Below are 14491 nucleotides of genomic sequence, written 5' to 3'. Positions count from 1 at the left end.
GTTATCTCTGCTTCTGTTCCCTCCGACGGCCCCGACACACTACTGCCTCTGCCGAGTGTGCGCGCACGCACACACCGCATGTCGGGGCCGCGGATGAGTTACTCTCCCTTGATCAACGAAGTCAGCAGGGAATTTGTGGTTATCGGTACAAACAACGCGAATCACAACTTAAATGAGTGCGGTTCAGTTTGACATTGTCAGTCCGTTAGATAAACATTTAATTTTATTAAAATCGAAAATTAATATTTAGAGCCTGTGGGCTCCAAAAATAATAGTCATTAAAAGTAGCCGGCTGGACCCAATTGTGTAGTCGGCTGTATGGCCGGCGCTTGTGGAAAGCCCTGCATTCCGCGCAGAATATATAATTGAATCAGCTCTGCGCATGTGCCGTGCGCCACAAAAAAATGGCAGCCACCATGAAGGAAGGAGATCCAGAGTTTTCAAACATTTGCTTAAGTGTGAAATCGCAAAATGGCATTCTAGCAAACAACAAAATAGTAAAGATTCAGAAAAACAAATCATTCAGTGATCATTTTAATAGTGTAATTTTATCCAAACTAGGCCTAACGGTCGATTTAGAACTACAAAAAGTCAGTGTGTCGGACATTTTAAGTACCTTTGTAAAAGTTTTGCAAATGTTGCAGTCAGCGTTTAAAATGCTAACTTAAAGTTTTTGTACAAGTTTCAGTTGATTAAACAGTCATATTTTATTAAATGTGCCTGCTTTTGTAATAAAAAAAAAGTACTGAAAGAAAAAGCAAACAGCATTGCGATTTCTTATCCATCCATATAGGAAAAAAAAAAAAAAAAAAAAAAACATCCCTCCTGACTGAAATTTTTTTTTGCTCACCCGGTGGACAGGAAACAGATTTTTTTTTTTTTAAGGATGGCCTAAGTAGTTTTGTAATTACAGCTATGCCCATCCTCCAGTTCCATTGACCGTTCTACAGGACATCTCGAAATTAATTTTCTTGAGTACGAAGTTCCATATGAGCCACGAGATGGTAGCACAAACCTCTGAATACCCGCACACAGGGTCACAAGTTTATCAATTCATGTTAAACACACATTCTTGCACACCCTGTACCGCACCCTTGAAACATGAAACACCATCAAACCATGGCTGACCACAGGTATTACTTAGGTGGATCATTCTCAGCACAAGGGAGGAGCTGTTACAGGTATATGGATCAAGCACGGCAAAGTGTTTGCAGAAAAATCCTCCACCCAAAGGTATCCATTACCATGCTTTTACACTGGCAGTTATATTACGTAACCTCCAGCAGCTGCAAGACAGGATGTATGTAGCCGCTTTTAAAGAAGCACTGCTGCTGGCTGAGCTTTTAAAGTTGAGAAAAGCTCAAAGGTTCAGAAAAGTAAAGTACTCCGTGACGTCAAGTGCTTTTAACCTCCCGGTCAATAAGGTTGCAAGTTGGTCAGAAAATCAGAGAGTGCTGGTGAAAAATATGAGCAAGTGAATATAAAGAGCGTCATGACATGTTGAACTGAAAGTATTCCATTACCGTGAGATTATATTATACACTCACCAGCCACTTTATTAGGAACACCCCTACACCCGCTATTTTATGCAGTTATCTAATCAGCCAATTCCTTGACAGCAATACAAATGCATAAAATCATGCAGATACAAAATCAAGAGCTTCAGTTAACGTTCACTTCAAACAGAATGGGGGGAAAAAAAATTGTGATCTCAAAGTGTGACTCTCTTTCACAGTGGCATGGGTGTTGGTTTGAGCCAAATGGACTGGTTTGAGAATTTCAGAAACTGCTGAGCCTCTGGTGTCTCCCCCCCCACACACACAAAATGTTTAAAAAAAATTAATAAAAAAAAAAAACTTGAGTAACAGTTCTGTGAGTGGAAACATCTTGTTGATAAAAGATGTCGGAGGAAAATGCCTAATTAGTTTGACCTGCCAGGAAGGATATAGTAACTCATAGCAACTCTTTACAACTGTGGTGAACAGAAAAGCATCTCGGAATGCAACAGCAGAAGACCACATTGGGTTCCACTCCTGCCAGCCAATAACAGGAATCTTAGAATCAAGAACAAGTTCCTATTAAAGTGGTTGGTCAGTGTATTTTTATATATTACAGTGAGGTCTATAAATATTTGGACAGTGACAGTTTATCATTTTGCTTCTGTACACCACCACAATGGATTTGAAATAAAACCATGAAGATGTGATTGAAGTGAAGACTTTAAATCGACATTAATTCAAACAGTTGGGCGGACCCACCCACACACCACCACAACTGCATTAACCTTTTATTTATATTTATAAAAGGTCCTTTACAGTCTCAAAAGTAATGGGACAAACTAACAATTATAAATATAAGGATCATCTTTAAGGCTTGCATGCAAATCCATTACAGTCGAGTGTCTGATGACCGGAAGCCATGGACATCACTAAATGCTGAGTTTCCTCCTTTGAGATGCAAACAGGACTCTGCTGCAGCTGCCTACAGCTGCTGCTTGCTTGTGAGTTTTTCTGCCTTCAGTTTCATCTTCAGAAAGTCTAAAGCATGCTCAATTGGGCTGACTGTTCTTAAATGGCCGAGTAAGATAAGATAAAACTTTATTATCCGTAAAATGGAAATTTGATTTACATGATCTACCAGATGCCCCCCCAAGACATAGAAACACAAAAACATCAACAGCCACCATAAAAATAATTTAAAAACTAGTTGAAGGGAAAAAAAAAAACAAAAAAAAAAACTAGTATGTGCTCATTTGATCTTCCTCTGGTTTAAGAGTGTGATGAAATGTGGCACAAAAAAAAAAAAAAAAAGAGTTCTTGTATCTGTTCCTTCTGTAACAAGGCACTCTGAAACACCTCCCAGAGGGCAAAAGCTCAAATTCACTGTTCAACACATGAGCTGGATCCATGGAGATTGTCATTCTATTTCTTTGTCGCAAGAATTCTTGGGTTGCTTTCACCATGTTTTGGGTTGTTATGCGCCTGTACATCTTATCAGTTTTGCAGCATCGGACTGAACCTGAACAGATAAAACTATCACCTTCTCCCTTGTCCAACACTGCTGCCAGGTCAGGATCCATATTGATCCACATCATATTAATTGGAGCCAAGTTTTTACACCAGATGCCCTTCCTGCTGCAACCCTCCCATTTCTGGGCTTGGGAAACCACCATTCACACCTATGGACAATTTAGAGTAGCCAGTTAACCTGTCTTAGCATGTCTTTGGGGGAGAATATGCAAACTCCACACAGAAAGCCCCCCCCCCATCAGTCACTGGGCTCGAACCCAGAGCTTTCTTGATGTGAGGCGACAGTGCTAACCACTACACTACCGTGCCGCCCAAAGCATAGCTCTATATACAGTGCAGAATTCATCCTGCTACTTCTATCAGCAGTCACATCAATAAACACCAGTGACCCAGGTCTACTGGCAACCATAAATGCTCATGTCTAGATGATGTAGACCATGAGGCCTTCCTTTCCTTCTCTATACTCTTCTCTTCCCATTATTCTGGGACAAGTTGATCTTGGTTTCACCTGTCCAAAAAATTCTGTTGCCGAGCTGGACGGCCTTTCCGTTCGAGTGTTACCATTGGTTTGCATCTTGAGGTAAACCCTCTGTATTTACGTTCATGAAGGAGTCACTTGATTGTAGACTTTGACAATGATAGGCCTACCTCCTTAAGAGTGTGTTTGACTTGGCTCAAGGTTTTGAAGGACTTTTTTTTTTTTTTTTCCCCCTTCACCAAGGAAAGAATTCTATGATCATCCACTTTAGTTGTCTTCTATGGTCTTCCAGGTATCTTGATGCTGCCGAGCTTGGCAGTGCATTCCTTCTTTTTAAGAATGTATCACGTTGTTGATTTGGCTACTCAAAGTTTCTGCTTCCTGTCTGATGGGTCCATTTTGTTTTTGCCCCCCCCAAGAATAATTATGGACTCCTTCACTTGCATCATCCACCTCTTTGGACTACATATTGAAAAGTTCCCAAGAACAGCTGCCAAATGCAAGCTCAACACTTGGAAAAAACTCCAGATCTTTTATCTCCTTAATCTGTCAAGAAATAACAAGGAAACAGACTGTAACTGGCCATGAAGTTGCTTATCAGTCAATTATCCAATTAGATTAGAGATTGTGAAAATGGAGGGACAGTGCGTGTTCTATAAAAACCTGTAATTCCTAAATGGTTAATGCCATATTTTTTGTTAGATGCCTTGAATTAAAGCTGAAATTCTACACAGCTAGGACAAGTTAATGAAATTCTCAAATGTAGTATTATCCTGTGTCCAAAATCAGCCTCGACTCACTATATAGTGGACTATATAGTGAGGTCGCCATTTTGTAGTGCTGTCCGAATGTATAGTGAGAAGTATTGCACCCTATATAGTGCACTCAAAGTATCCCTCAATGCATCACAAAAAGTAGTGTACAACTGATGGTCACTAACCAAGCAATATATCCCATTATGCATTGCAGTCACACTGAAAGGGATATTTGGGGGGGGGGGTGTTGGGGTGAATGGACAGAGGAAGAAACGTACTTGAATGTCCGTTTATAACAATTAAAAATAGTAAGAGAACACAAAATAAGCTAAAATAGAATAAGACAGAAAATACAAGAATAAAAGTTAGTGAGGAATGGAGCGAATCGATCAGATGATTCACTGCTGTTGAATCATCAGATTTAAAAAAAAAAAAAAAAGCCTCAAATTTGATTTAATAAAAGGCAGTAGCAAAGACGAAAGTATTCACCCTTGATTTAAAATAACTGAAAGATGCAGCAGACGCAAAGTACTTTGTATTGGCTTTATCACAAAAATACACGCATGTATTTTTTTTTTTTGAAAACCCACCAGCCGACTGATCTGGCACGTTTTAATTGTGTGACAGCAATGACGTAAATAACGGCGCAACGGAGTAGTGCCTGAAAAGTGTTTAATTTTACCAGTGAGCTCACTATACAGTAATTCCCTAAATAGTGAGTAGTGAATGAGGGAGTGATTTTGGACACAGGGTTAGTTTTTAAAATTCTATATGGCCTTCCTTCTTCAGTTCTTGGAGAATTTATGTATAAAACTAAAAACTGGATGACCTCTGCCCTTACAAGTGGCGATGGTGTAATAGCTTAACAGTGAAGTGTTTTCTGGTCAATCGGCAGTTTCTTGTCACGCATCACATGACAGGACTGAACATCCTACTTTAAGAATGTAAGAGACTTGAAAACCATTGCTTAAACAGGTTTTATAACCCATTTTTAATGCTCACATAAATCAGTGCCTTTGTGGCATCATGGATTGTGTTTTTAGTGTGTTTGGTATTTTATGCATTAGTTTTGTGTGTAATATAACCATGCTCTCATGTTCTTTTGTGGCTTTTTTGGCAGCATGCGTCAGCACAAAAGGTGTCTCGGTCAGCGCCTTTCTAAAAATAAAAAATAAATTAAAAAAAAAATAAATAAAGATTTGCGTGAAAGTATACTGAAAGAGCAGACTTGGGGTCAGATACTGCAAATGAAAAAGAGCCAAGATGTAGTCTGTAACTATAATTAAAAGTGAAAATAAACTGATCGTAAACCCAATAGGCCTATGCATATTATGGTTGATGCTCAGGTCTGCCATCAGATCAGGTTTGACTTTTTTTTTTAACTGATCTGCTGACGTATAATGTTGTATGCCATGGAATGCGTGTTATATGACACACAGAACACAACTTTCCTGAAAGCATGTTATATTTGTTCTGAAGTTTGTCATAACTTGAAACAACAGCTTGTAGACACATGTCAGGATTACTCGGTGAGTGTTTCAGTTATCAGATAACACCCAGAACAGTTACATGGTAATGGCAATGAGGGGTAAAAGGGATTAGTGATTTTCTTCCTTTAAATGAAGGTCAACAAGGTAGATGCATGATGAAATTGCATCAAATTAGATCCTGATAAACTGCAACCCGGACCATGATAAAGTTCTTACTAAAGATACCTTATTTTGAAATGTATATATGAACTATTTTCCCTTTCAAATTAAATGTTCTGGACACAAAAAAAAAAAAAAAAAGTTATAGACCACCTCGATATGTATTACTCAAGTTATATGAATTAACCGTTTTTCCACAAGCCCCAACTCGTAGAGCTTGCAAGCTCGCTCATCTGCAGGCACCATGGTGTCCATTAGCAACACATCCAACATGGTGTCTAACTAACATGTCCAGGAAGAAGAAGGGAAAAAAAAAAAAAAAAAAAAGGTCAGGAACCAATGGGAATACTTTACACAAATACATCAATCCAAATACGAACAAAGTCTGCAAAAACATGATAGTGACTGAGAAAATGCATAGCATCCAAGGATGAACATGAAGAGCATGTACTGTAAATAATAAAAAGTACATGTTTTACTCTCATTAGTTCCTGACTAGGCGGCACGGTGGTGTAGTGGTTAGCACTGTCGCCTCACAGCAAGAAGGTCCTGGGTTTGAGCCCAGCGGCCAGAGAGGGCCCTTCTGTGTGGAGTTTGCATGTTCTCCCCATGTCTGCATGGGTTTCCTCTGGGTGCTCTGGTTTCCCCCACAGTCCAAAGACATGCAGGTTAGGCTAATTGGTGGCTCTAAATTGACCGTAGGTGTGTGTTTGTTTGTCTCCATGTGTCAGCCCTACAATAACCTGGTGACGTGTCCAGGGTGTACCCCGCCTCTCGCCCATAGCTGGGATAGGCTCCAGCTTGCCTGCAACCTGTAGAACAGGATAAGCGGCTACAGATAATGGATGGATGGTTCCTGACTTTTCAGACACCCTGTACAACTAGGATCCATGCTAATGGCCATAGGACATTAATGGCATTGTTAAAGGTGCAGTCATCTACTCCAACCCAATACATGTGTGTCAAATTCAGCAAATATCTGCACATGGTCTGCTAGCTGTCCGTTCTGTGTGTGCGCTGAAAAAAAATAAAATCTGGTGTTCACGCACAGCCCTAGCTCTTTAAACGGGAAAAAAGCAAAGCGATTCAGACCAAGCCACACAACACTTTCAGCAAATTGTGAACTGGGGGCAGGGTGTTTGTGCTCACGCACAAAATGGGTGTGTGTGGTTGGATGTGATCTGTTGGTCGTGGTAATCCATCAATTTGTTCTTTGCCAACCGCGAATAAACCTCAAAGAAGAAGAAAGAAAAGAGGGCCATTGGCCAGGAGAGCAGTGGATGTGTGAGGAAGTGGATGTGTGAGGAAGCAGGGGGGCTGGCCAGCTCTCCTGTCCATCCTACTTTCCAGTGGCTGCTCTCTGGACAATAAACTGGATTACATCTAACCCCAGCAGACTACTCAGTGGGAGTTTATTCAGCTAGACGGGCTTGCTTCGTGTCATACTGATGGAAATGCATCTCCCTGCAGTAAGGCTCGCAGGTGGTTGCTTGTGTTTACATCCATAGGGAATGGTGCAAGAACTCGGTTCTAGTTACTGCTCATCATTTCATTCACAGTAGAACTGTGTATGGGTCCAACAAAGTTGGTAGAGGTAATGTTTCCACTTCCATTTGTTTGACTTTTCCTAATGTAACTCAAAAAGTAGTGAACAGATTTTGATTAAATTTTGAAGAAAGGAGGGCCATGGGTCAGGGAACAATTGATTAGATTTTGATGCAAATCCAGATATGTATGCAGAGCTAGGACTTTTGTCTGTTCCCAACATAACTCAAAAAGTAGTGAATGGATTTGGATGAAAATTGGTGTACAGCTTTAGTATCATTCTAGGTTCAAGTGGATTGATTTTGATGTCAATATGTAGCTTGGGGGAGGTATGCACTCTACCGAATGCCCTTCTAGTTTTTCCTTAATTTTTACTATTGTCCCGTTTTAAATTTTTATTGTACTGTCTTGCGATGTATGAACATGTGCACTTTATATAGTCCTGTGTAGGTCTGTCATCTCAAGTAGTTCATGTTGTCTTGTGTAGCACCATGGTCATGGAGGAACGTTTTGTTCCGTTTCACTGTGTATTATACCAGCTGTATATGGTGAAATGACAATATAACTACCTGACTCAACTTGAACATGGTAACATTTCATCACCGCATAGACCTAAAAACACATAATTCGAAATGCTATGCTAGTTAGTGTTACCTTGCGTGTTAGCTTAGCTACAAATCTATAGCCTGTTCTCTGGTCACTGTTTGTAATTTTATAAAAATCTAAACAACTCTCGCTAGTTTTTACTTCCTTGTGGTTTGGATGGTGTGTTCGTGTGCTTGCATGTCATTCATCATGGCAACCAGTGTCCATGAATCTGTGGGCGGAGCTTCTGAAGGAGCACTAAAACAAGGTGTGTATTTGTTTGGATGTTGAGTTTGAATATCAACAATCTTTCTTCAGAATCGAGGACTCCCCTTTAAGATTTATTTGATGTATTTACTGATTAATAAATAGAGACAATTACATGGTTGTGCGAAGATATGAAGTTTATTTTGAAGTGGTGAACATACTCATTCGTTTGCTTCACTAACTCATAATATATTTTTCCAACATGAGAAGATAAACTTCATATCTTCGGCCACCATGTAATGTTCTTTATATTATATAGACATGTCCACAAAAAAAAAAAGTTAATCAAAAGAACTTTAACTTTGAACCAGTTCAACGTTTTGACAACACATGTCAAGTCAGTGGGAAAACACTGGGAGTGACATCAGAGTGAACTATTGGAAAACGTCACTCAAATCCACGATGGATTTTGTACGAAGGGGAGTTTTTTTTGTTTTTTCCAAACACAAGAAGATAAACTTCATATCTTCAAGCTAACGTGTGATTTTCTTTTTATTATATAGACAATCTGAAACAAAAAGTAGCAAAATTTTTCATCGATATCCTCATGAGTGACAGAACTATTATACACAGGACACTTTTTCGATGGAATAAAAACATGTTCTATTCCTTTCTAGCAGGTTTCATTCATTTGATTTAACAGCATGCTATATTGTTCGCATATTGCTTATCCTACATGTATTATGTCACCATGGGTGATAGCGTTCCGGCGCCGCGCCGGATTTCCGGCGTACCGTGGCTGGGGAAAAATAAAAAAAATCTAGTTCGCCCATTGTCCTGTGTCATTCTGAGATGCGCAGATAGACAGTAAAGGGAATTCCGAATTCCCTTTACTGTCTATCTGCGCATCTCAGAATGACACAGGACAATGGGCGAACTAGATTTTTTTTTCCCCCCCAGCCACGGTACGCCGGAAATCCGGCGCGGCGCCGGAACGCTATCACCCGTGTCACTCTACCCAATGGAGAATGAGCATTGAATATGGTTTACGATATTGCATGGTTGTCAAGACAACATGTCACACGGCAGAGATGTAAAATTTCCATGCTAGTGAGTGACTGACAATTTGTGAACAAACATGGCTGCCAGGTTTGCTTCACTAAATACGGAGGATTTTGAGAGAATTTGGAAAGAGAAAAGACACACTGAACACCTGAAAGGAACATGTATGCATAATAATAATACATGACTTTTCGTGGTATATCAAATCTAGTCCATTCAGCTAGCATGATAGTGAACTTGTCTTTGACTCGTTTAATATCATGCTAGATGAATGGAATACACCAGATATACCACTCAACACATTCAGATCTGCAATGTATTTTGTGTGAAAAATGCAAGTTTTTCAGCATGAGAAGATGAACTTCATATCTTCAAGCCAATGTGTGATTTTCTTTTTATTATTATAGACACACATTCACAAACAAAAAGTACCCAAATAATTCATCGATTTCCTCACAAGTGACAGAGATTTGGGTCATGGTTTTGGTTCTCCATGTCCTAGATGTAGCTCATATTAAAAAACATGAGTGGTGTATTTCCCAGTAAAACGCTCATGTCTGTGTAACATAAACTGATTACTTTCAATCTAAGTAAAAGAGTTGCACATGTGATCATCAGTGACTGATTATTACACAAATATAAAAGAAACAAGGAATGAAATTGTATACTTTTCCCCCCTCTACATTATCGTCAGGAAATTTGTAGAATATTTCACAGGGGTGAACGTGTGCAGGTAAGAGGGTTGAGTGGATGTTTTGGAAATAAAATGGAGTGATGATATTTCATGGGCGGTGGTGTAAGTGGTTAGCATGGTCGCCTCACAGCAAGAAGGTTCTGGGTTCGAGCCTTGCGGCCAGTGGGGGCCTTTCTGCGCAGAGTTTGCATGTTCTGAGTGGGGTTCCCCCTGTTTCCCCCACAGTCCAAAGACATGTGGTTAGGGCTGAGGTGCCCTTGAGCAAGACACCTAATTCCCAACTGCTACCTGGGTGCTGTTAGCATGGCTGCCTACTGCTCTGGGTATGTGTATGTGCGCGCATGTGTGTATTCACTGCTTCAGATAGGTTAAATGCAGAGAGGAACTTCACAAATGTGTGATGAATAAAGTTGTGCTTTCCTTCTTTATGGTGGCCTAAGAAAATGCTGTTCACTAATGGCATTTTTTTCCACTCAGGGTACACGTTTCTGTTCCAAAATGGTCATTTTTTTGAAAGCTTAGTTTTCAGATTTTTAGTCCGTGCATTTTGTTTCCACATATCTTAATATTACAGTGTGAAAATTTCATGAGGTATCCTCATCTGATTGAGAAGATATGGCCTGTTGATCAAGACCACTGTTTTGGTGAATTGGTCGGGGCTACGGAGACTACACCAGTGTATGTGCCTCTGTTATATATGCAGTTGGCATGTTAAAAGATTTATTTCAGGTTGCAGAACATTTTAATGATAGCTTTAACTTAAATTTAAAAAAAAAAAAAAAAAAAAAATGTATGGTAATGAGCACAGAATCAAATACCTTTTCTAACGAAGAAACGTCTACCGAAGAATTGGGGGCTATGGAGACTACATTTCTCAATTAAACCACTACTCCGTGCAATTACTTCAAGTCTGTAAGGACTAAAGGCATTTTTATACCTTTACTTCTCATAGTAATTATAAAAACCATTATGGGAAATTCTTTAACCCTGATTAAACCTCGAGTTTAGAGAGGGCTACGGAGACTACATTGCTTTTTCCATTATCCCAGTGAACATTTTCAATGAACGCTGAAAGGTGTCGGTGCCTTACAGTCAATTTTTTTTTCCTGTGCATTATTCCTACATATATAGGAGATTGAAACCACCAAAATAGATACCATTAAAAGAATCAGTGATTGAATTTTTGGGTTCCTTTTTGAGAACACTGACCAAAAACATCATTTGGCATAACGACGGACACATTATTAAAGACCTGCAAAATTTTTGCTAGGTGACAAATGACTCCTTTATATGCATATATTAAATTAAACAGAGATACTACATTATCATATCAATCTTATAGCACAAAATGCACTAGAAATGTGGAATTTTGTATGTTATATAGTTCAATGTACAGTGGAACAGTAGAATATGCCTAAACAGCCCTAAAAGGCATAAAAAAAAAAAAAAGAATCAACATGGAAACAAAATTTAAAAAGTGTTCTCTGTGGTGATCCAATGACATTAATGTAAACATAAGTTTAATACAAGAAATTTGACTTTTTTTTTTTTTTAAATACACCTGCATAACATCCTATTTCTCCAAATGTGTACCCGGAGTGAAAAAAAATGCCGCAAGTGCTGGATTTTATTGATGTTTTATCTGAATTATACACATTGGATGTTGTGGAGGACAATTTACCCATGTTTATAATCAGAGATTAAATTGGGCGGAGCCCTCCGGAGCTCAGCTCTGCCTCCTCGCCTCGGCAGTACAGCCAGCAGGAGCTGAGCTCCCTCTGCTTCAGTGTTGTTAATAATATAATACTTTTATACATTTTTCATCTATTCTTAAAACACCATCAATATGAAAGTTCATCAATAATGATTTAGACAACAAAAAATAAGCTAAAGTGAATTACACCCATCAATTTACAAAACAAACAAACATTCTCATTGGGGCGGCACGGTGGTGTAGTGGTTAGCGCTGTCGCCTCACAGCAAGAAGGTCCGGGTTCGAGCCCCGTGGCCGGCGAGGGCCTTTCTGTGTGGAGTTTGCATGTTCTCCCCGTGTCCACGTGGGTTTCCTCCGGGTGCTCCGGTTTCCCCCACAGTTCAAAGACATGCAGGTTAGGTTAACTGGTGACTCTAAATTGACCGTAGGTGTGAATGTGAGTGTGAATGGTTGTCTATGTGTCAGCCCTGCAATGACCTGGCGACTTGTCCAGGGTGTACCCCGCCTTTCGCCCGTAGTCAGCTGGGATAGGCTCCAGCTTGCCTGCGACCCTGTAGAACAGGATAAAGCGGCTACAGATAATGAGATGAGACATTCTCATTGGAATCACTGAATGCACATGCGCTGCGAGAATGCGTGACATCACACAGCATCATCATACGTTTAATGTTAACATAATGTTTAATGTTCAGCTTGAGAAATTGGCACCACTGTTTTCTATCAGTCCATCATACTTCATACTTTATGAGGATTTATGTCGTACGAAGTTGTAACTATGTGCTAAACACGATGCCTTAGCAAAGTAGACAGAGGTAAGTCATGGTTCTTTTGTTTATTTTGTCTTTAGTTAAGAAACTTTCTCAGGCAAAATATACTATTGCAGCAGATGACATAGCTAACACTGACAGACAGGATGCTCGTCGAAAAATTCACGCCTCCATTTGTTGAAGTTCAGATCTTTTTGTCTGTAGTTCTGTCATATTTTATCTTCATTTACTAAGTTGTAGCTGTTTTCTATGCTTTTAGCTTTTAGGTAAATATCAGAAAATTGAGTCAGCTAGTTTAATGGATGCCCGCTAACCTATCTCTGAGCATGGAACGTTAGCAAACCTTCCTCGTGATGGTGAGAACTGGCACCCTGGACTTTTCCATTGGCTAGCACGCTCGACTCCCAGTCCAATGTTGCTTTGGTCGGCCAAAGTTATGAGGTTGCTGCGGGGTACTAAGACTAGACTAAATAACAAAATTAAACGATTCAGACATCCCTAGTCTCCCGGACACTCTGGGAGTCTCCCTGGGAGCATGTAGACAGAGACAGGAAAGGCAGGAGAAACTTGATCCAAGTCCTATTTGGAAATTTGTAAAATTAAATTGTAATGACTGGCTATTGCTGATATGTGGTTTGATGTTGTGACATGTAACCAAGTTTAGCAAACAATTGATTTGATTGATGTAGATTTATGGTGTGAGATGTAAAGAACTATTGATACTATGTGAATTGATGGTGTGAGATGTAAACAAGTAATGCAAATAATCGTGTAGATTGAAGAGATGTAAACAACTATTGCTAATATGTGAATTGGTAGTGTATATTGTGAGTAAGCTTTACAAATTACAGTGTAGATTGATGGTGAAACATAGACTTAATAAGGTTACCAATATGTAATAGCGGCACGGTGGTGTAATGGTTAGCATGGTCGCCTCACAGCAAAAAGGTTCTGGGTTCGAACCCAGCAGCTGGCGAGGGCCTTTTTGTGTGGAGTTTGCATATTGTCTGTTGCCCCTTTTCCACCAAAGCAGTTCCAGGGCTGGTTCGGGGCCAGTGCTTAGTTTGGAACCGGGTTTTCTGTTTCCACTGACAAAGAACTGGCTCTGGGGCCAGAAAAACTGGTTCCAGGCTAGCACCAACTCTTTGCTGGGCCAGAGGAAAGAACCGCTTACGGCAGCAGGGGGGCGGAGTTGTTAAGACCAACAACAATAGCAAGATCGTGAAAGGTCGCCATTTTTAAGCGGCGAGAAGCAGCAGCTGTACAAACGCGAAGTCATCCATTATTATTATTATTATTATTATTGTTGTTGCTACTTCTTCTCCATGTTGTTGTTGCTACGATGTTCGCACCAAGGTTTATACAAACGCAGCAACGTACTGTAACTGACGTGACTCTGCTTAGCACCCCGAGCTATGGAAAAGCAAACTGGTTCTCAGCTGGCTCGCAAGTTCAACGAGTTGTGAACCTGCACCGGCCCCGAACCAGCCCTGGAACTGATTTGGTGGAATAGGGGTATGTATGGGTTTCCTCTGGGTGCTCTGGTTTCCCCCACACAGTCCAAAGACATGCAGTTAGGTTAATATGGGACGGCCTTGGGCTGAGGTGCCCTTGAGCAAGGCACCTAACTCCAAACTGCTCCCCGGGTGCGGTTAGCATGGCTGCCCACTGCTTCAGATGGGTTAAATGCAGAGAGGAAATTTCACAAGAGAATAAAGTTGTGCTTTCTTTCTTTCTCTTATTAAACCGATGGTGCGATAAATAATGTTTTGAGAGATATTGACCACTGTGAGTGAAGGGCTCCCCCTCTTTGCAAAAGCCAATTTAACCACTGTTTATAATATATTTTACATGTGACATGCTTTCACTGAGAAACAAATGGCACCCAGACAGCAAGGTGCCTTCTACTTAACTTCCGCCTGAAGACCAGGATGAAAAGGAGGCATCTGATTGGTCGGTTGGTTTATGGGACTTATATTAGGCTAGAAAGAATTGTTTTATGGTTG

General features: G+C 40.2%; 1 protein-coding gene across 1 annotated transcript in view; it reads right to left on the bottom strand.

Annotated features, from left to right (window-relative positions):
* Nucleotides 1-14491, bottom strand: part of LOC132885394 (reticulon-3-like) — a 28947-nt gene that overhangs the window by 13964 nt on the left and 492 nt on the right. The gene's annotated exons all lie outside the window — the stretch shown is intronic.

This window comes from Neoarius graeffei, chromosome 4 (assembly GCF_027579695.1).
Source record: "Neoarius graeffei isolate fNeoGra1 chromosome 4, fNeoGra1.pri, whole genome shotgun sequence".
Taxonomy (NCBI): Eukaryota; Metazoa; Chordata; class Actinopteri; order Siluriformes; family Ariidae; genus Neoarius; species Neoarius graeffei.
Note: the sequence above shows the minus strand (reverse complement) of the source record. Positions and strands in the feature narration are given on the sequence as shown.